Source organism: Ranitomeya imitator, chromosome 6, assembly GCF_032444005.1.
Source record: "Ranitomeya imitator isolate aRanImi1 chromosome 6, aRanImi1.pri, whole genome shotgun sequence".
NCBI lineage: Eukaryota > Metazoa > Chordata > Amphibia > Anura > Dendrobatidae > Ranitomeya > Ranitomeya imitator.
In genome coordinates this window covers 47,785,138-47,809,071 of record NC_091287.1, presented here as the reverse complement: position 1 = coordinate 47,809,071, position 23,934 = coordinate 47,785,138, and positions in this window count along the sequence as shown.

Sequence of the window (23,934 nt, the reverse complement as noted above, 5' to 3'; positions counted from 1 at the left end):
AAATTGCACAACAAATTTTATGATGCAATTTATCCTGTTACCCTTATGAAAATGCTAATTTTGGGGCTAAAAAAAACATTTTTGTGGGAAAAGTTATTTTTTTTCACAGTTCAATGTTATAAACTTCTGTGAAGCACCTGGTGTTTCAAGATGCTCACCACACATCTAGGTAAGTTCCCAGAGGGGTCTAATTTTCAAAATGGTATCACTTATCTGGAGTTTCCATTGTTTAGGTGCATCAGGGGGTCTCCAACACGACATGGCATTCACTAATTATTCCAGAAAATTTGGGGTTTAAAAAGTCAAATGGTGCTCCTTCCATTCCAAGCCATGCTGTGTGCCCAAACAGTAGTTTTTCTCCACATATTGGGTATCCGCGTACTCAGAAGAAATTGCACAACAAACTATATGGTGCAATTTATCCTGTTACCCTTATGAAAATTCAGAATTTGGGGCTAGAAAACATTTTTGTGGGAATAATGTGATTTTTTTTGCAGGGCTCAATGTTATAAACTTATGTGAAGCGTCTGGGGGTTGAAGGTGCTCACCACACAGCCTAGATAAGTTCTCTGAGGGGGGCTACTTAAAATGGTGCCACTTTGGGGAGTTTCCTCTGTTTAGGCACATCAGTGACTCTCCAAACGCAACATGGTGTCCACTAATTATTCCAGCAAATTTTGCATTCAAAAAGTCAAATGGCCCTTCCCTTTCGAGCCCTGCCATGCGCCCAAACAGTGGTTTTCCTCCATATATAGGGTTTCAGCATGCTGATGAGAAAAATTGCACAACAAATTTTGGGGTCCATTTTTTCCTGTTAAAATAAAAAATGTTGGGTTTAAAGTTACATTTTTGTGAAAAATAGTTAAATGTTAATTTTTTCCTTCCACATTCTAAAATTCCTATGAAGCACCTGAAGGGTTGATAAACTTCTTGAATGTGGTTTTCAGCATCTTCGAATGTAATGTGATCCCTGAGAAAACGGTTGCTGAAAAAATGAGAAATCGTTGGTGAACTTTTAACCCTTATAACTTGCTAACAAAAAAATTGTTTCAAAAATTGTAATGATGTAAAGTAGACATGTGGGAAATGTTATTTATTAACTACTTTGTGTGAGATAACCCTCTGATTTAAGGGCACACAAATTAAAAGTTTAAAAATTGCAACATTTTCAACATTTTGTCCAAATTTTTTTTTTTTTTTTTTTTTACAAATAAACACAAGTCATATTGAAGAAATTTTACCAATATCATGAAGTACAATATGTCATGAAAAAACAGTCTCAGAGTTATTACCACATAAAGTGACACTAGTCAGAATTGTAAAATTTGGCATGGTTATGAAGGTGCAAACAGCCTTGGGAGATAAAGGGGTTAAAAGATGGAGGCCAGGAAGGAGGACATTATATAAGGATGGTGACTAGGATGGGGGACATTAGGACGGGTCGCAGGTCAGGGGGCATAATTACAAGATGGGGCTCAAGACGAAGGATTAATACAGGACAGGGAACATTACTATAGGAAGGGGCCACAATTAGGGACATTATTAAATAAAGGGGCTACAACTGGGGTCATTATTCCAGGATGGGGAACATTATTACAAGATGGGGCCCAGGACAGGGGACATTAGTACATGATAGGTGCCAGAACAAAGGACATTATTATAGTATGTGGCCCAGTATGGGAGAAAATATTACAGCGTGGGGACATGATTACAGGATGAAGGACGTTATTACAGGATGTGGTCCATGATGTTGCACATTAATACAGGAGAGGGGACATTATTACAAGATGGTGCCAGAACGGAAGGCATTATTACAGTGGCCGATATATCGGGCCAACAGGCTGGTGGGGGCTACTGTACAAATTTTGCTCTGCGGCCTATAAAACTCTAGTTATGGCACTCGTCTCAGACTATACATTCCAAGCTGAACATGCTGAAGATAAAGCCAAGACCAAGCGGATGGGATGAGAATAAGGTAGCGAGTTTGGCCAGGGGCAGAAAATTGTACTGGCAGAGAGCGGGAAGTGCAGCACGAAAGCAAACAGGTGCCCCACTTTTGCCATTTTTCAGTAATTTATGGCAAAGTGAATGGTGTTGTACAAAAGTACAACTTGTCCCACAGAAGAAAAACTCTAATTCTCATTCTACTAAAAAATAAAAAAGGTTGACGCTCTAGGAATATGGGGAAGAAAACATAAAAGTGAAAGAATGAAAAACACAACCGCTTGGTAATGAAAGTGTTAAATAGTGAATCCGTACAAATGGTTGAATACAAAAATGGCGTGATAAAATCAGGGCTGGGAAGTGATGGATGGATCTTATTTTACCCTAGAACAAGGTCAGCCAAGAAAGGACGAAACGGGCAGAAGTCATCGCTGCAGATCTATCGTCGTCGTATTTTTCTCCACATGTCCAGCCGGGGTGTGAGATCAGTTCTGTGATTAACCCATATATTACTGTTACAACTATAGGCTGTAATATTACTTTGCAGCATATCCAGTTCCTGACTAATAGTCTAAGAATGTTGTTATATGTAACAAATATTTTTTTTCCTCTCGCACTTTAAACAATGTATAAATCTCTGAGTGATAAAACATGTCTGAGTGTTGATACTGCAATTCTTCTTATTAAAAGACATGAATCATAACCTGATATTGGTGACTACGGGGCGAGAGCTCTTTTTTTTTTTTCCAGCTCCACAGATGTTCATATGAATAATTCTTAATGTGCTTTGTCTTATATTTCCTCACTTTTTTCTTGCGCTCCAGTCAGATTATTCAAATTGTATTGGTTAAAATGATCGTTAGATAAATGTAATTAGAATTAAGAGTAGATGTATTTAGCATTAATCCCAGTCTCTTATATTCATGTAATTTATAGGTCCGATATTGTGCACTCATTCATTTCTTAATTCCCTGCATAGATGTACATTTAAAGGGGTTGATCGGCCTCGGGCTACAAGTCTGCAGTCACTCCACCTGTGATTATTGACCTCACTTGTTCTGTGAGGATTTTCCGGAATCGGGAGCCGGTAGTCATATGACCACAAATATGAAATTTGCGTACTTACAGCCACATTCTAACTAGACTTGTGCAGCATCACTCTGTACACTTACATTGAGTGAGGCCATGCACGTCTAGTCTGCATGCAGCCGCATATATAGAAATCATGCTTCCAGTCACATGCCCTCAGCCCCTGGAACCAGAGAACCCTCATCGCAATCAGTGCTCACAATATGAGGATTCACAAGTGAAGTGACTGCATATTTGTAGCTTAAAGAAGTTATCCACTGCTTGGACAAATCCTTCTCCTTCGCCACACTTGACCCCAATGAAGTTAAAAAAAAGCTTATACTCTCCTCCTGTGCAGGCGCCATTCCTGCGGCGCCGGCACTCGCTCTTCCCAGGGCTATTGTGCGGTTGCATTGCATCCTACCCCAGCGCCAACCAGCACTGGGGTCACTGTCCCCACCTTTGGACAAATGTATTTATTTATTTTACTCACTTATATAGCGCCATTAATTCCACAGTGCCTTACAGACATGATCAAATTGATCATAAAGTCCTGGCTGCAGCTGATCTCTGACTTCCGAATGGTGGAGACAGTGACACCAGGGCTGATTGGGTGCCTGGGTCACATGTCATAAGGGTTTTTCTGGAAAGCAAACTTTAAGGGTATGTGCCCTTAATTGCTGCGGGTTTGATGCTGCATATTTATGCAGCATCAAACCCGTAGCAGCCAGATGTTCTAGAAATCCCATGTCCACTATGCTTCCATAGTCGACCGCTACTTACCTGCGGAGACTGACCCTCGGCGCGTTTTTCAAGACTGCAGCATGTCCATTTATCTTGAGGAGACTACACAACAGAAATTACATGAACAGAATGTATTGGACGCGGTGAATCAGCACAACTTAGTGAACACATGCAGATTTACACGCAGCGAACGTACTTTGTGTCTAAAGCGCAGCTAGTTCCGGATCATGGGCCCCCGGCCTAAAGAGTAAGTCATATGAATTGCTAATATGGGTCAATTACACCAGATCCCCAGCTTCTCTAATATTCTCTAGCAGATGCCGTGGTCCAGGATCCTGGCAATAAGCTATAACACAAACCTAGATCCAAAAAATTGAAAATGGCGACACAAGTGAATTTTTTTTTTTACAAATTTCCAATTTTTTTTTCCCAACAAAAAACAAACAAAACAACTTTACATGTTTGGTATCTGCATAATTGTACTGACCTGGATAATCATACTGCCAAATCCTCATATGACTATGGGGATTGAAAAATAAAAAAAAAATGTATGGCTCTTGGAAGAAGGAGAGGAAAAAACGAAAGCAAAAAAATGGAAATCGGCAGCAGCATGAAGGAATTAAAACCCTTCACGCTTCATGACATACAGTGGGGAAAAAACGTATATAGTCGGCCACCAATTGTGCAAGTTCTCCCACTAAATAATTGACATCATAGGTAGACCACAACTATGAGAGTCAAAATGAGAAAACAAATTCAGAAAATCACCTTGTCTGATTTGGCAAGATTTATTTTGCAAATTATGGTAGAAGATAAGTATTTGGCCATTAACAAAAATTCATCTCAATATTTTGTTATATATCCTTTGTTGGTAATGACAGAGGTCAAACGTTTTCTGTAAGTCTTCACAAGGTTGCCACACACTGTTGTTGGTTTGTTGGCCCATTCCTCCATGCAGATCTCCTCTAGAGCAGTGATGTTTTGGGCCTGTCGCTTGGCAACACGGACTTTCAACTCCCTCCAAAGGTTTTCTATGGGGTTGAGATCTGGAGACTGGCTAGGCCACTCCAGGAACTTCATATGCTTCTTACAAAGCCACTCCTTCGTTGCCCTGGCGGTGTGCTTGGGATCATTATCATGTTGAAAGACCCATCCATGTTTCATCTTCAATGCCCTTGCTGATGGAAGGAGGTTTGCACTCAAAATCTCACGATACATGGCTCCATTCATTCTTTCATGTACCCGGATCAGTCATCCTGGCCCCTTTGCCACCCTCATGCTTCACACTAGGACTAGGAATGGTGTTCTTTGAATGCAACTCAGCATTCTGTCTCCTCCAAACATGATGAGTTTTGTTTCTACCAAACAGTTCTACTTTGGTTTCATCAGACATATGACATTCTCCCAACACTCTTCTGGATAATCCAAATGCTCTCTAGAAAATTTCAGACGGGCCCGGACATATTCTGGCTTAAGCAGGGGACACGTCTGGCACTGCAGGATCTGAGTCCCTGGCGGCGTAGTGTGTTACTGATGGTAGCCTTTGTTACGGTGGTCCCAGATTTATGCAAGTCATTTCCTAGGTCCCCCAGTTTAGTTCTGGAATTTTTGCTCACCTTTCTTGTGATCATTTTGATCCCACGGGGTGAGATCTTGCATGGAGCCCCAGATTGAGGGAGATTATCAGTGGTCTTGTGTGTCTTCCATTTTCTTATTATTGCCCCCACAGTTGATTTCATCACACCAAGATGTTTGCCTAATTGCAGATTCAGTCTTCCCAGCCTGGTGCAGGGCTACAATTTTGTTTCTGGTGTCCTTCAACAGCTCTTTGGTCTTCACCATAGTGGAGTTTGGAGTCAGACTGTTTGAGGTTGTGGACAGGTGTCTATTATACTGATAACTAGATAAAACTTAACTAACAGGCAGCCCTGGCTGACCAGCCTGACCAAAGAATTGAGACGGGCTTCCAGGATTGCTGAGCGGAGATGGAAGCGATCCCACTCTGCCGACCACTTCACTGCATACAAGCAGTCCCTCGCCAGCTTCAAGTCTGCGCTCACTGCCGCAAAACAAACTTGCTTCTCATCCCTCATATCCTCCCTGTCCCACAACCCTAAACAGCTTTTCAACACTTTCAATTCTCTACTCCGTCCCCCCGCACCTCCTCCTTCCCCCCTAATTTCTGCTGATGACTTCGCCTCTTTCTTTAAACAGAAGATCGATACGATCAGAGAAAGCTTTGGCCCACAGCGCCCACTGCCCCTCTTAGCTGCTCAACCCTGCTCCTCCAAAACCAGCTTCTCCACCATGACAGAAGATCAGCTCTCCACCCTCCTGTCAAGATCACACCTCACCACCTGCACGCTTGACCCGCTCCCATCCCACCTCATCCCTAACCTTTCCACGGTCTTCATCCCAACCCTAACGCACCTCTTCAACCTCTCACTCACAACAGGTGTCTTTCCCTCATCCTTCAAGCATGCCAAGATCACACCCATCCTCAAAAAGCCCTCCCTCGACCCATCCTCTGTGTCTAGCTATCGCCCGATATCTCTTCTCCCTTATGCCTCCAAATTGCTGGAGCAACACGTCCATCTTGAACTGTCCTCCCACTTCTCCTCCTGCTCCCTCTTTGATCGGTTACAATCAGGCTTCCGTTCCCATCACTCAACTGAAACTGCCCTAACTAAAGTCACCAATGACCTACTAACTGCCAGGAGCAAGCGACACTACTCTGTCCTCCTTCTCCTGGACTTGTCTTCTGCCTTTGACACTGTAGACCACTCCCTTTTGCTACAAATCCTCTCATCCCTTGGCATCACAGACTTGGCCCTTTCCTGGATCTCGTCATATCTGACAGACCGAACATTCAGTGTCTCCCTCCCCCACACCACCTCCTCACTTCGCCCCTTGTCAGTCGGTGTTCCTCAAGGCTCTGTTCTAGGACCCCTACTTTTCTCATTCTACACTTTCGGCCTGGGACAGCTCATAGAATCCCACGGTATGCAGTACCATCTCTACGCTGACGACACGCAGATCTACCTCTCCGGACCTGACCTCTCCTCCTTGCTTACCAAAATCCCGCACTGTCTGTCTGCCATTTCAGCCTTCTTTTCTGCTCGCTTTCTACAACTGAACATGGACAAAACAGAATTCATCATCTTTCCCCCATCTCACTCTACCCCTCCACCAGACCTATCCATCAATGTCAATGGCTGCTCACTATCCCCAGTCCCACACGCCCGGTGCCTCGGGGTGATCCTCGACTCTGCCCTCTCTTTCAAGCCACATATCCAAGCCCTTGCCTCCTCCTGTCGTCTCAAACTCAAAAATATTTCCCGGATCCGTGCTTTCCTTGACCGCAACACTGCAAAAACGCTAGTGCATGCCCTTATCATCTCCCGCCTCGACTACTGCAACCTCCTACTCTCTGGACTCCCCTCTAGCACTCTGGCACCACTCCAATCCATCCTACACTCTGCTGCCCGACTAATCCACCTGTCCCCCCGCTATTCCCCAGCCTCTCCCCTGTGTCAAGCCCTTCACTGGCTTCCTATCGCCCAGAGACTCCAGTTCAAAACCCTCACACTGACATACAAAGCCATCCACAACCTGTCTCCTCCATACATCTGTGACATGGTCTCCCGGTACCTACCTACACGCGACCTCCGGTCCTCCCAAGACCTCCTTCTCTACTCCCCTCTCATCTCTTCTTCCCATAACCGCATCCAAGACTTCTCCCGTGCTTCCCCCATACTCTGGAACTCTCTACCCCAACACATCAGACTTGCGCCTACCATAGAAACCTTCAAAAAGAACCTGAAGACTCATCTCTTCCGACAAGCCTACAGCCTGCAGTGATCCTCAACCTACTGAACAGCCGCACAGCCAGCTCTTCCCTCTCCTAGTGTATCCTCACCCACCCCCTGCAGACTGTGAGCCCTCGCGGGCAGGGTCCTCCCTCCTTATGTACTCGTGTGCCTTGTTATCTGCTCATGTTTAATGTATTTGTCTATATTTGCCCCGTATTCACATGTAAAGCGCCATGGAATAAATGGCGCTATAAAAATGTATAATAATAATAATAATAATAAAACAGGTGCCATTACTACAGGTAATGAGTGTAGGAAAGAGGAGACTCTTAAGAAGTTACAGGTCTGTGAGAGCCAGAAATATTGCATGTTTTTAGGTGACCAAATACTTATTTTCCACCATAATTTCCAAACTAAATCTTGCCAGATCAGACAAGGTGATTTTCTGGATTTGTTTTCTCATTTTGTCTCCCATAGTTGAGGTCTACCTATGATGTCAATTACAGGCCTCTCTCATCTTTTTAAGTGGGAGAACTTGCACAATTGGTGGCAGACTAAATACTTTTTTCCCCACTGTATCAATGCGTCAAGGAGCAAGTCAGGTTCTGTGCATCATACAGAACATGCAATAAAAAGCAATAAACATGTCATGTGTACATGATATAGAAAAATCTACTGCTTAGCATGCAAGAAAACAAGTGCTCATACAGCGCCATCAAAGAAAAAAAATATAAAAGTTTCAGAAATTGGCAATACCGCCATGATGATGATGACCTGGAGAATCATGTTCCCACGTGATCTTTACAGAATAATTAACGCCAAAAAATGGAAACTCAAAACCTGATGCCGAAATTGTGTTTTTTTTCTTTATCATTTCTTCTCACTTGGAGCTATTTTCCCATTGAACATTAAACTGTAAAATGAATGGTGTCAATCAAAGCTTCACTTGAGGCACCTGGACATAAAAAATACAGTCAGGTTTATTGACTTCTATGGGGGAGTGTTGTGGGCATGCTCTATGACATTTTCAGAGTTCACTTAATGGATGAAGAAGGTGATAAAATGGCCATCCAGTGGATCATATGTTACCAACTTTTTGAGAAATTACTTATGCTCAACCCATTAAACTAAAGGAAATTTCTCCTTCAAACGCCCTGAAGGGAATCTGTCTGCAAGATCAACTCCCCAAAACTGCGTATATGCGCATTCAAGTCCTTAAAAGCTAAATCCATCTTCTATCTGTTGCTGCCTTCTTGAAAAATTAGCATTTTATTTACTATGCAAACAAGGCTAAAAGGGAATCTGTCAGCAGGTTTTTGCTATAGAACAAAGTTCCCCACCTCCGGTCCTCAAGAGCCACCAACAGGTCATGTTTTCAGGATTTCCTTAGTATGGCACAGGTGATAATTGCAGAACCTGCACAGGCAACAAGTCCATCACCTGTGCAATACTAAGGAAATCCTGTTGTGGTTTTCCTGAAGAAGACGTTTGCCAACTTCGAAACGCATTGAGAATAAGCAGCATAGACACTCTGATACCAGATATTGGATCTTTATTGTGGACACCAAACCAGCAGTGCAGATCACCTTCTTTTCCACCAATAGGTCCCCGGAATCAGGCTTTCTGCCCCTACATTATAATGATCTCAGATTAAATAACAAAAACCTACTGACAGATTCCCTTTAAGTACTTTGAGCGTGACAAAGCACTTCCTGAGCCTCTGCATCTCAAAGTCATTTCTTTGCCCAGCACCAGCCTCTTTAGCTTGACTGATAGCTCACTATCTGATTCTCTTGCCTGGATCCAGACATCACACAGGCAGTGAGCACTCAATCAAGCTAAAGAAACCTGGGTAGTGCTTTTGTCACACCCAGTGCTCCTAAGCTTCATTTGCATATGAATTACACTGATTTCTCAGGAATGCAGCAACAGATAGAAGACATAAAAGGCATCTAAAGATTTATATTTCAAAAACCTGCACAGTCTCCCTGGGGCAATGCTAGGCAGCCACATGGCCTTAGTATCAGTGCCAATGATGGTGCCTCCTTAGAAGTGACGGACATACTTGTGAATAGTCTTTTAGGCAGCGTTTTGCCTTGTATTTTTCCTAGATACTTTGAAGAATTCTTAAATAAACTTCCTTGTCATTTCTTTCAGGATTCCGGAGCAGCTTCCAGACAATTATATGCGTCATATATGCGTTCTGCTTCCTCACACATTCTCTACCGATGTGATAGATCGCAGAATGAGCCATGTCCCAGCGGGCCGGGATAGTAGGAGATGCAGCAAAGATGGATGAGACAATTCCCTGAAAGGCGATTGTTCGGCACGTTATGAATTTAGCGGAGGAAAGTTAATTTGTCCTGAGTCTGATGAGAGGAACATACGGCCTGGCTGCACCAGTGATGCTTTCTATCTGCCTCCTGCAATAAATCTTCCGCACAGATTAGCCAGAACTGGCCGCCTCGGCTGGATTTTTATCCAAAATGTTTTCTATGCACCATGTAAATCAAGCGCACTCACGAAAAACAATGATCAGATAACACTCAGATTACACGTATCTATCATTTATTCATGATTATATGATAGTGGGGAGATTATTGCCCAGGAAACAATTATTGCATGATGCATTGATCAGATCTGTATTATGTTAAAGAGTTGTTTTTGGATTCGAAAAATAAGTAAAAATTCATTTTAGACAAGCAAAAAACTAAACATTGCCACTCTTTTGCATAGGTTGTGCCTGGTATTGCAGCTGGGCCATATTCATATACCGGGATAAGCTGCCATATTATGTCAGAAAAAGCAGCAGACCTATATTTTCTAGTCTTAGATTAAATATAACTTCCAATGATAGCTTTCATCATTAAACTACACATGATGAACATGCGCTTGAGTGGTAGCCACTTCATACGGAGGATACTTATGACCCTGATCACATTGACCCTCACATTAAAAGCCCCCATACACATTAGATTAATCACAAAAATTGAGCTTGATTTAAGTTGGTATACATGCAGCACATAAACGTATGTTCACACTGGCCATAAAGCACACAAAACCTACAAGAGACAAAATGAGCAAAACCCCTGGTTGCAAATAGATAAGTAAAAATCAAAAGTGCATTTAAATAACACAGGGTTCTTAGTAATACTGTTTTTGACCATAAATAGCATAAAAGCCATCCCACTGTCGACAAGGTGCCCCTGATCGGGACGGGTCCTACCCTGTCTAATACTAAAAACCTTACCATGTGTCAGAGTTGACCTCTGTGTGAATAAGGGCAGACAAAAAGACCGAGTCCCGACCTATGGACACCAGTCTGGGGAAGCCTTTAAAGGGACACTGTCACCTGAATTTGGAGGGAACAATCTTCAGCCATGGAGGCGGGGTTTGGGGGTGTTTGATTCACCCTTTCCTTACCCGCTGGCTGCATGCTGGCTGCAATATTGGATTGAAGTTCATTCTCTGTCCTCCATAGTACACGCCTGTGCAAGGCAAGATTACCTTGTGCAGGCATGTACTACGGAGGACAGAGAATGAACTTAAATCCAATATTGCAGCCAGCATTCAGCCAGCGGGTAAGGAAAGGGTGAATCAAAAACCCCCAAACCCCGCCTCCATGGCTGAAGATTGTTCCCTCCAAATTCAGGTGACAGTGTCCCTTTAAATGTTATTTCCTGCTCAGGAGAGGGAGGCCACACCCCGGCTTGCACAGAATGCAAAAATACAAAGAAAAAGCACAACAATTTAGCTCAGTTTAAGTTGGTATATATGCAGCACATTAGATTAATCTCAGCCAATCCTGTCGGTATCATCAATCTATTGTTTTTGAGGGCGATGGCCAATTGAGGGTCGGGAGAGATATCGTTCGCACATGTCTGATTTTAGACTGAGATTGTTCTCACTAAGATAAGCTGCCACCCATCATGCTGCCTGGCGACTTTCTCAGAGGACACAGGACCACCGCTCAGCCAAACGCTCCTGTCAATAACCTGTCAAGTCAATAGGGTTCAATACACACCGTCGATATACATTGTGTATGTGAGTCTGAAGGTAGCCTTAAACTGAGCATGTCACGTACACACTTTCCAGACGTGTAGTGCACCTGCAAAGGTTAATTCATCTCTCACTCAATCCAGCTCTCAACCTCTCTTTTATGCTATAAAGTTAGCATAAATCAGACCCCATCACATACAGCACCCCCCATTTTCTTAACACGCTGCCACCACTCATCAAGCAATCAACGAGTGATGAGTTCCTAAAATATGTTACTGTCAGACAATCAAATGGTCACACACTCTCTGAGGTTATGGTTTCTTTTAGACCAGTGTTCCCCAAGTCCAGTCCTCAAGAGCCACCAACAGGTCATGTTATCAGGATTTCCTTAGTATTAGTATTGGTTACCATCCTGATGCATCGCCGACCCTGATCATGTGACGGGGTCGGCGATAAGGTCATTTCCGGCCGCACGTCCGGAAGTGCCGGTTAAATGCCGCTGTCAGTGTTTGCGATTTCGCCCACCGCTATTGCGCGCACATGTCAGCTGTACAAAACAGCTGACATGTTGCGACTTTGATGTGGGCTCACCGCCAGAACCCACATCAAAGCAGGGGACCCGACATGTGCCGTACTAGTACGGGGCATGTCGGGAAGGGGTTAAAACCTTACCATTTGTCAAGTGATGTGCTGTGGATAAGGGCATAGAAGGACTGAAACCCGGTTAGTGGACATGCAGCCATGGGGAACTGCGCAAGGCAATCTTGCGCCTTGCGCAGGTGTGTACTTCGGAGGACACAGCATGAACTTCAACCCAATATTGCGGCCAGCATGCAGCCAGCGGGTAAGGAAAGGGTGAATCAAACACCCGAAAACCCTGCCCATATGACCGCAAACCTGTCCCGCCAAATTCAGGTGACAGGTTCCCTTTAAATACCGTCCATTGTAAACTATCTTTTAGTAATTGACAACCTCCTTGGGGCCTTACATAAGTTCATAGTAAGGAAGTTCTCCTGGTCTTAATAGGAGGCTTCGTAAGTCAACGAGTTTTTGGACATAAAGTTATGCCAAATTTCTTGGACCTAAGGGTGACATAGGAATGAAACTGCAGCGGCAATATATCTATTGTGTGATCATTGTGTAATCTTGGACTCATGAGAATTTGGTTGTTTCTCTTACCTGTTCTCCTTTGTTACCCTGAATCCAACACAAGACAAATAGAAAAAAAAAAATAATGGGGAAACTTGTCAGAGCTCAGGGGCTGAGAGGGATGTGGGTGGGTGACAAAACAAAATATGAGTATTGGAAAATGCTAGCGTGATTTATAACGCATGCAGCGAAATCCCTTCTTACTGTCACACATGTCATGTTGCAGTTTGGAAGAAAAAATAATTTAGATTCTTGTTTTCATACAGCCCAGTGTGGCTGGAATGTTAAATCACTTAACGGTGAGTGTTGAAAACAGGACAATATATTTAATAATCTCAAATAATGACCCAATACAATCTGACCATCATCAACATACTGCTCCGCTCACAGAATGTGGGATGTAATGTTTTCACCAATAGATAGGCACATGCATATATTGAAACCTGAAAACCCTTTAAAGTTTGCTTGTTCCTTCACATAAAATGTGTTAAAAAGTATGGTACTGCTATCATCACCCCTACGACAAGATTAAACTGTCCCTGGTGCACATACCAGCCTAATATATCTAAAAACTGTCCTGATTCTCCTTTTCTATAGCTTTCCATCCACTCTTTTTGAATCAGTGGATTCTCATCAGTATTCTTTCAGCACTGTAGGTCAAGGCACTTCTTTTCACTCTGCATTGCTTCAGTGATTGTTCAAGGACTTACCTGCCAAGTTTGCCAACTGTTCGGGAACTCTATTTTATTTTTAATGTGAAAAAAAGAAAATAGATTCATCTGAGATTTTTTAGACAGGTGATAGTTGAATAGATCATAAGAATTGTATTTTAATCATCAGCATTTTATAGCTCACATAAAATACAGGTACTGCATTCATATCAGTATATTGAGCTATAGACAGGTAATACTTATAAACTCCATCTTTCATTATGGTTTTACAACTCATCAGCAAAAATGTTGGCAGTCCACATGTGACGACACAGTGTTTGTTCTTTGTTACGCCAGACTTAGACATGAACCATTGTTCATATGAGCCTGTAAGTTGACTCTTGTTGTATGTTGACTTGATGTTTGGTAATTTGTTCAATACCTGCTGACTAACTATTGTATCAGCTCTGAAGTCTAATGTTCTACTAACCTTGGAGGACAAAGAGGCAGGTGAATTGAACAACCAATGTTTGTTAAATGCCTGCTGATTACCTATTGTATCAACCCCTGTAGTTATTTATTCTACAAACCATGGATGACAAAGGTTAATTGAACAATCGAACAATGAAGGATTATTCAATTCCCCCAAATCTGTGGATAATGCCCTGATTGACAGCTATGGGTATAAAAGGGACCTCTCATTCTCCAGAGAGACTTCACAGGACAGCAGCCAAGGAACCATGATTGCAACCGGAGAAATACAGATTTGCTCCACTGCCATCACTGAACCCAGGTTGGGACAATAAGGTCACCTGGCCACATACCTCAAAGTACTCTGTCAGTTTCCTAAGCTTGCCGATACCTCCTCTCTGTGAGTGTCTGTCAAAAGCTGGGTGCTACTGGTTGGGGTAGTTGGCCCTGGAAACCACGAAGTCACAGAAATTCTAATTCCCAGCGAGTCAGCTGAAGGGTGAGACTCTGTCATTTGCAGTTTGGAATGTTGACTTGGCCGTGACGTCACCGCTGTGCTCTGCTTTATGGCCGGCGCTGACAGTCAGTGCAGGGAAGCTGACGGCGGGGGACGTGACAGACATCGGAATGTGAGTATGTACTGTTTTTTTTTTTTTTTACCTTTTACAATGGTAACCAGGGTAAATATCGGGTTACTAAGCGCGGCCCTGCGCTTAGTAACCCGATATTTACCCTGGTTACCAGTGAACACATCACTGGATCGGCGTCACACACGCCGATCCAGCGATGACAGCGGGTGATCAGCGACCAAAAAAGGTCCTGGTCATTCCCCAGCGACCAACGATCTCCCAGCAGGGGCCTGATCGTTAGTCGCTGTCACACATAACGAGATCGTTAGTGGGATCTTTGCTAAGTCACAAAAAGCGTGATGTTGCAACGATATCGTTAACGAAATCGTTATGTGTGAAGGTACCTTAACACTAGAGAAGACAGAGATAGGATTCAGAATGATCTAGATAACCTTGAACAATAGGGAGCGACTAATAGAATGGTGTTTCACAGGGAGAAATACAAGATTCTACATCTGGGCAAGAAAAACAAAAATTACATTTACAGAATGGGAGGAATTGAACTAAGCAACAGCATGTGTGGAAAAGAGTTGGGTATACTAATAGATCACAGACTGCACATGAGTCAACAGTGTGATGCAGCACCAAAAAAAGCAACACAGTTCTATGTATTAAGGGAAGTATAGAGTCTAGATCACATGAAGTAATTATCCCCCTCTACTCCTCCTTGGTCAAGCCTCATCTTGAATACTACATTTTAAAAAAGACATTAAGAAACCAGAACAAGTTCAGCGAAGAGCTACCAGGATGGTGAGCAGAGTGCAAAGTATATGCTATGAGGAACGGTTAAAGGATCTGGGAATGTTTAGCTTTTTTAAAAAGAAGGATAAGAGGAGCCTTAATAGCTGTCTATAAATATCTGAAAAGATGTCACAGTGTAGAGGGATCATCCTTATTCTCATTTGCACATGGTAACACGAGAAGCAATGGAATGAAACTGAAAGGGAGAAGATACAGATTAGATATTAGAAAACACTTTTTGACAGTGAAGGTGATCAATGAGTGGAAAAGGCTGCAACAAGAGGTAGTGAGTTCTCCTCCAATGGAAGTCTTCAAACAAAGGCTGGACAAACATCTGTCTGAGATGGTTTAGTGAATCCTTCATTGAGCAGGGGGTTGGACATGATGACCCTGGAGTGGCACTCATAGCAATCCAGCACTGACAACCATAGAGGTCTCCAGGAGACCTCGGATTGTCATGCCGACACACCGGTGACCCGCGATCACGTGACGCAGGTCACCGGTGTGTGTTTTTGTGGCCTGATGACGGGCGTTAAATGCCGCTCTCAGGGTTTGATAGCGTAATTTAACTACTTAATAGCCTCGGGTGGATCACGATTCCACCCGCAGCTATTGCGGGCACATATCAGCTGTTCAAAACAGCTGACATGTCCAGGGAAAGATGTGGGCTCACCTGCGACCTCCGCAGTACTAGTATGGTGGAAGTCATGAAGGGGTTAATTAGATAGACATCGACATATAAACAAGAAAAAATAGACACTGCCAAAAATGTGGAAGAATTGAAAAAAATAAGGTCTCTTTTTTTAAAAGGAGTTCGTCATAAATAAATGTTCTAACCAAGGAGGGCCCTAATAAAAGTCATACCTTTATTGGTCAATCTGATGCTGCATTTGCCAGAATAATAAAATAACTAGTTTTGGATCATATTGTTGTATGTAATTGATAGTGCACAGTGATTTCTTACCTTTTTTTTAACTATTTTTTTTCTGCTACTTGGTTTTTGATGTAAATTGCAATCCCTTAATTTTTTTTTTTAAACATCGGGGCGGGGGACGTCAGACGATAATAATCTGTGTGTTGTATAATCTTATTATTGTTTCCATTAGAGAGTGCTGACATGTTACATGGAGCCGAGCGCCCATCACCATACAACTTAGGAAAATATTTACTTTAAGTTTAATATCACTGAACCTAAATCCAATGTAAATTTCTCTGTTTTGTGTTGAGCGGCTTTGGACATGGACGAGCTGTTTACACTGTAACGTATACCGCGCTGTATAAATATAGCGATGGAGCTGCCGCCCAGACTTGTCCAGTTCTCTTCTTTTTTTTGTTTTTGCCCCTATAAAATACTTTGCAGCTACACAGAATTCAGGAGTTTCCATTGAGTCGTTTGCATTTGTCAGATTCCAAAAAGTCTTAATAATCTTTCAAGATCACTTTTAACTTTAAAAGTTTTTTTTCTTTTTATTGTCCTAAATCTTCCGCGTAATTAGTCTTTCAATATCTGAAACATTGGTTTCGCCGGGAGGGCGGTGAGTCACCGTTAGGCATCTATTCCTGGTTACGTTAGCTGAGAAATGTGGGCCACCGATCGGCTACAGTTACGGTATAGTGTTCAGGCTGCTGGCTGTGACCTGCGCAGCAGTAAACCGTACAAATCAACTCTGCCTCTCCTTCCAAGTGACTCATGCGTAGCCCCCCGCTGCAACTTAAAGAGAACCTGTCATCAAAAAATACACGGAATCTAATCAATTGTTAATTTTTTTAAAGAGGTTAAAAGGAGATGAATTGTAGTACCAGACACAGCCTATGAAGAAGAGTGGCGCTGTGTCTGGGGTAAAAAAAAATAGCAGACCGTTTATGATAATGGTGTGAAGTGTTGGAAAAACATGTCCTGCTGCCAAGAATGCCCTCAGAACGGGACCAACCACTTGTAAAGCTTGTTCACACGTAGTGCTTTTGGCTGCATTATTTTGTTTTCTGTGCAGCATTTTACAGTAGAAGCAAAATAAATGAGATTTGTAAAATCTCATTCATACGATATGTTTTTTTCATTAGTTTTTGAGATGTTGTGCTTTCTTTCTCACATAGGAACATGTTAATTATTTCAACATTTTTGCTGTGTCTGTTTACTCGTTCAATCGATTGCATAAAATTAAGTATAAAAGATGCATGAAAAAAGGCATTAAAAACACTAGTGATGTCTGCAGCATTTTTCCTGCTAAGACACTGCGTTTTCTTGAGGAAATAAACCCCTGAAATGAAGCTCTAACCCCAACCCTATTGCTTGCTCAGCCCTGGTGGACTTTGGATAGCGTAGTATATTTGGGGTCTCTACAGTTCGTCAATTTGGACACTATTGGGTTAGGCCTACGCATCCAGGAGATTACCGTTTTCTAGGGAAATTCAAGTGTTCCGTTTTTTTTACCTTTTTAAAATCCTACTTGTTTAGTTGAGAGTTGTACTGATACCAATTTATTAGGGGTGCAACATTTTGATCCCTTGGCCTATGCTCATTCCAGTGGGTGTTCCATTTAAATGTAGATCTGAAGGGTTAACAGCAGTGATCGGGGCTCAGTTACGGCAATTGTTGTTATTGAAAGATGCCGGCTAGCTGGCATCCACCGAATGTGAAGGGAGCTCAGCTCCTGTGCTCGCTCCTCGATTGCAGTCACCCAGGGCAGGAGTACAGTTATGACCATACGGGCTAAGGGGTTAAAAAAATAACTAAACATTTAAGTAGGGTTTTGATTTTAGACTTTCTGGGTATTTTAAAAACTAGTAGATCAGTGAAGGTCCTTGGTCCTAAGACCCCCACTGATTGATCGAAAGATGGCTGAGAGATATGTCTGAGAAGTCTGTAGCTCGGGAGGCAGAAGCGCACAGAGCAAAACACAAATTCAACAGAAATCTATGACTCTGCCTCTATAAATTTCTGCAGTAATCCTCACCTGGTCTATAGGTAATAATTACGGCTGCTGTTTAACTTCCCAGAGCTCTCGAATTACCCTCCGACTTGTATTCTAGACAGATACAAATATTTACAGGACTGGAATCATCCGCCACTGGAGCTGATGAACTGATCCTACTCCCCCAGGTCAATCAGACGGTCTGTTATGTTCCTGACACAGGTGTATGACAGTGGAAAGATTATATGGTGGTAGGAGCCGAACGTGGTCAACAACTATAAATCCCACTGTGCGATCTGGATATTTATCCCCCGGTTTCATACATATTTTGTTACGCAGCATGTCCACATTAGTTACCAAATTCTCAATCAGCGTGCATTCTAAATGACGAACTTGACCTGTAGATGTGTTTCAGAAGAACGTATGGGATTTAGTAAATCTGTCCCGTGATATCCAGTGAGTGCACACATGGCAAGGTGTGATGCAGCAGCAAACACAGTTCTAGGATGTATTAAGAGAAGCATAGAGTCTAGATCACGTGAAGTCATTATCCCCTTCTACTCCTCCTCGGTCAGGCCTCGTCTGGAATACTTGTCCACATTTTAAGGCTGCCGTCACACTAGCAGTATTTGGTCAGTATTTGACATCAGTATTTGTAAGCCAAAACCAGGAGTGGAACAAATAGAGGAAAAGTATAATAGAAACATATGCACCACTTCTGCATTTATCACCCACTCCTGGTTTTGGCTTACAAATACTGATGTAAAATACTGACCAAATACTGCAAGTCTGACGGCAGCCTTAAAATGACATGAAGCAAGTTATTATTATTATTATTATACATTTTTATAGCGCCATTTATTCCATGGCGCTTTACATGTGAATACGGGGCAAAACGGGGCAAGTTCAGAGAAGAGCTACCAGGTTGGTGAGCGGACTGCAAACTATGTCCTACAAGGAACGGCTAAAGGATCTGGGAATGTTTAGCTTTAAAAAACAAGGCTAAGACGAGCCTTAATAGCTGTCTACAAATATCTGAAGGGCTGTCACAGTGTAGAGGGATCATCCTTATTCTCATTTGCACATGGAAACACGAGAACCAATGGAATGAAACTGAAACGGAGAAGATATAGATTAGATATTAGAAAAAACTTTTGACAGGGTGATTAATGAGTGGAACAGGCGGCCACGAGAGGTGGTGAGTTCTCCTTCAGTGGAAGTCTTCATACAGAGGCTGGACAGACATCTGTCTGGGATGGTTTAGTGAATCCTGCATTGAGCAGGGGGTTGGACATGATGACCCTGGGGGTCAATTCCATCTCTAATATTCTATGATTCTATTATCTATTTCTGAGAATGATGCCGACTTTCAGTCATGCTTGTGTGCCCCGAGTGGCTTCAGTTACTGCTCAGCACACATGGGAGCGGCGGCTGTAAGAACACCCTGACACTGACTGATAGCCAGTGCTATGCATTGATGCACTGTGCCGCAAGCTGTCAGTCAGTATCAGGATGTGGTTATATTCAAATAAGTAAGGCAGCACACTGTGGCTCTGAGAATAAAGTCTTCATCTGAATGGGAACCTAAAGGGGAGTAATGGACCTACTGTGATTAAAAACACCTGTGGCCAAAAGGAGGAGTGCTCAGTCAGAAGGCTAATGAATACAAATGTTAAAAAACGAACTGTCACATCCAAACATAGACTAAGTGTGAACAGGTGCTGAACCTAGAGTCACCAACTCGTATACAGTCAATTAAATAAGGCAGCACACTGTGGCGCCTGCAAAACATGAAAATTGAATTGCATTACTGCACACATAGAGAGATTTTTAGTCAAAGAGAGGACTTCCTTTTAGGTTCCCATTCAGATGAAGACTTTATTCTCAGAGAGGAAAGACATTGATAGGACCTTGTATACAAGAAATGCCTTATCGTGGCTACAAGGTACACATAAACTGGCCAATTTATGCGCTAAACTTTCTCAATTTTTCATATTTCTAGTGCAGTAATGCAGTTCAATTTTCATGTTTCAAGTTTGCAGGTTTTGGCGCCGCAGTGTGCTGCCTTATTTATTTGACTGTACATTTGACTCTAGGTTCAGCACCTGTTCACACTTAGTCTATGTTTGGATGTGACGGTCAGTTTTTTGAAGATAGGATGTGGTTATATGACTGATTGGAAACTAGTGATATCACAGTACAGGGATAATAAACACAGTGATGTCACAGTACATGATAGTGATATCACAGTGGTTATAAATATGGTAATGAATTAAAGTTATTGGCCCCGATCAATCAAGACAGATAATTTTCTTGCCTTCAAAACTACACGTCTGTTCATGAATCTGAAGCATCTGACGAGTGCCGTGTGCCTCCTTGCTGGAGGTCATTGGATGGAGTAAGATTTCTGGCATAGGGAACGTCAGAACCCATCATGAATTAGATGAGCTTTCACTTCACGCCTTCGTTCCGTCCCAGCTCTTCCCATTTTGTAGGAGCTGGGAAAAACAGACATGAAAGCGCTAAAAGTTATAACATTTTTTGCAAATTGTCTAACTTTTTAAAGCAATTTACTCCAGAATTACCGTATGTTTAAATTGCTTTGATGAGTTGGGGCCATAATCTGCACATGCGTGTAAGTGGTGAGGGTCTATACATATGTGCTTGCATTTGTGGTGACTGTGCCCGTGATTACCAATAAATAACTTTTTATCATTATGTGTATACATTAGAGAACAAGAAATAAGATTGCAAGCTATTGAGCTTTCTGGGCATTACATAAAAAACAGGAATTAAACACAATCTGCTATTCAGCCGTTCATTAGTTTATAACAATATTACTTTGGATGTGTTACATGAGTAATAACATTGGAGTCTCCAACCTAAATGACTGCGGTTGAATGAATAAAAAAACAAAATGTTACTCACTTCCTCCACACACTTATTTTTACACACAGAACGGATTTGGGGTATAGTTGGGTCTAATAAAAATGTATAATAACCAAATCCATAATTAGTCCAAACTGGTGCAGAAACACATCTTTGTCTACGACTATGGGCATATAGAAGAGCATCAGCACTTTAGGAATGCTAAGAAAAAGTTTCAATGACAGTGAATACCAATTTGGCAAGTTCCATCTTCATATTTTTTTCTGGACAATTTAGCTAAAAGTAAAAAAAAAAAAAATAACGTAAAAAATCTAAAACATAAAAATCAATGAGAATTCTAAATAAATGTGTAAATAACTCAAGTTTTATCCCTGACAGGACACTTTTATCCCCAGTTTAAAATGGAGTGGCAGGTGGGATGTCTGACCACAGCTCCATTCATTCTCTTTGGGGCTTCCAGAAAACCAGAGCAGTGCTTGCAGCCGCTGAGGGAATGAATGGATCAGTGGTCAAATCTCACATACTGCTCCAGTCTAAGGGCAGTCTCACACGTCCAGATATTTCTGGTACCGGATTTATCTGTGTCCGTGTGCCGGTGCGTTTCTGTGGCACATCAGTGTGGCACACGTGTGCCGCCCGTGTGCCCACTGGGTACCACACGCACCGTGCCGGAGACAGCGCTAAAGTTTAGCGCTGTCCCCGGCATCGTGCTGAAGCCCAATTCATATCTTCCCTGCAGCAGCGTTTGCTGTAGAGAAGATATGAATATTAGTGTGTAATATCAATATCCAGGTCCCCCACCCCTCCCACCCCCTGTGCGCCCCCACCGCTGTGATTAAAATACCTAGCTTCCGGATCCCTTGCAGCGCCCTGTCCTAGCCGCACCTTGTACTGTATGAGCGGTCACGTGGGGCCGCTCATTTACAGTAATAAATATGCGGCTCCACCCCTTTGGGAGGTGGAGCCGCATATTCATGATTGTAATCGGCGGCCCCACGTGACCGCATACATGAGAAGATGCGGCCAGGAGAGGAAGCAGCGCCGGCGAGGGAGCCGGGAGACGGGTGAGTATTTTCAGGCGCACAGGGGGTGGGAGGGTGTGGGGCACATAGATCTTTATTTTAAACACACTTATTCATATCTTCTCTACAGCAAACGCTGCTGCAGGGAAGATATGAATCGCGGCTTCAGCACCAGTGGGGGGGACAGCGCTTAATGTAGCGCTGTCTCCTGCACGGCACACGGACTGCACACGGACAACATCTGTGTGCGGTACGTGCTTTAGACGGACCCATTTACTTTAATGGGTCCGTGTAATACGTGCGCTCCCACGAACACTGACATGTCTCCGTGTTTGGCACACGGAGACACGGTCCGCAAAAAATCAATGACATCTGAACAGATGCATTGATTTTTATGTGTCTACGTGTGTCAGTGGCTCCTGTACGTGAGGAAACTGTCACCTCATGGAGCGGAGCCACTGACGTGTGAAACCGGCCTAATGGGGATAAAAGCTCCACTTTCTACTGATCGTGGGGATCCCAGCAGTCAGACCCCCACCAATCAATAAGTAATCACTTATACTGTGAAGAGGTGATTACTTGTTTTCACCAGATAACCCCTGTAAATGCATCTTGTTCCAAGTCTTTAATCACTTATAGAAATAAAGAATCTTCTCCTAATTAATATCAGAGAGTATAATTGACCACCATAGACAACAGACTACACTATGCCAAGACCAATAATACCACATACAAAGGAGAAATACCGCCACACCATGACCAGAACAGATATTACCAGCGTAAAACGACCAAGTAATTCCACATATAAGAGAGAAATACCACCACACTATGCCTGCACTTCATATTACCACCACCTAGTGACTGAATAATACCACATACTGTACAAGGGGGAAATACCACCACACACTGACCAGACGAAATATTACCAGTTAACGACAACCAAATAATTCTATATACAAAGGAGAAACACTGCGACACAATGACTGGACTACATATTACCAAAACATAGTGACCAAATAATACCACATACTGTACAAGGGAAAAATACCGCCACATCATGACCAGGCCACATATTACCAGCATATAGTGACCAAATAATTCCACATACTAGGGAGAAATATCACTGCACCGTGATCAGACCACATAGTAACCAAATAATACCACATACAGGGATAAATACCACCACACCATGACTGGACCGCATATTAAGACATAGTGACTGAATATTACAATCATTAATAAAAACCACAATACTGTTTTTACCACTGGTTACATTATACACAGGAGCTCAGTATACAGTATACAGTGCATAGTGTACGTATACAGGTAATACAGTGACTCACCAATGACAATATACACATGAGCTCTGTATATATTGTACAGGTAATACGGGGATTACCAGTGACATACACAGGATATCTGCAAATAATATAAGTATACATGTAACACACTGATTCACCAGTGACATTTCTATTTGAAGTTCTTCATCTTCGCTTTTCTTCTTCATCTGGCACAGACTGCCATCCCTTCTTCCAGACTTGTCTTTGCAGAAATTAACACAGTCATCAATAGCTGATCACTACCAGAGCACATTCCCCACTTTTCCCCAAACTTATACACAACACCAGATGAAGAAAAAAGGCAAAATAGTGCCAACCCTGCATAGTAGCAGTACCTCCTTTTTCTTCCCCCCATGCAAAACAGTATTCTAAAAAGTAAATTATATTACAGGAGTAATGTTCTCTAATTGACCCCTACAGCAATTTTGTCCATCCACTTGCTACCATAACGTAATAATGTAGGTTCCTCATTTTGGCATCCATACAGTAAGTCCTTCAACCTGGCCAATTAATTAAGAATGTCCCCCATCTTGGGCCCCTATGTTCCCCCATCTTGAGCCTCTA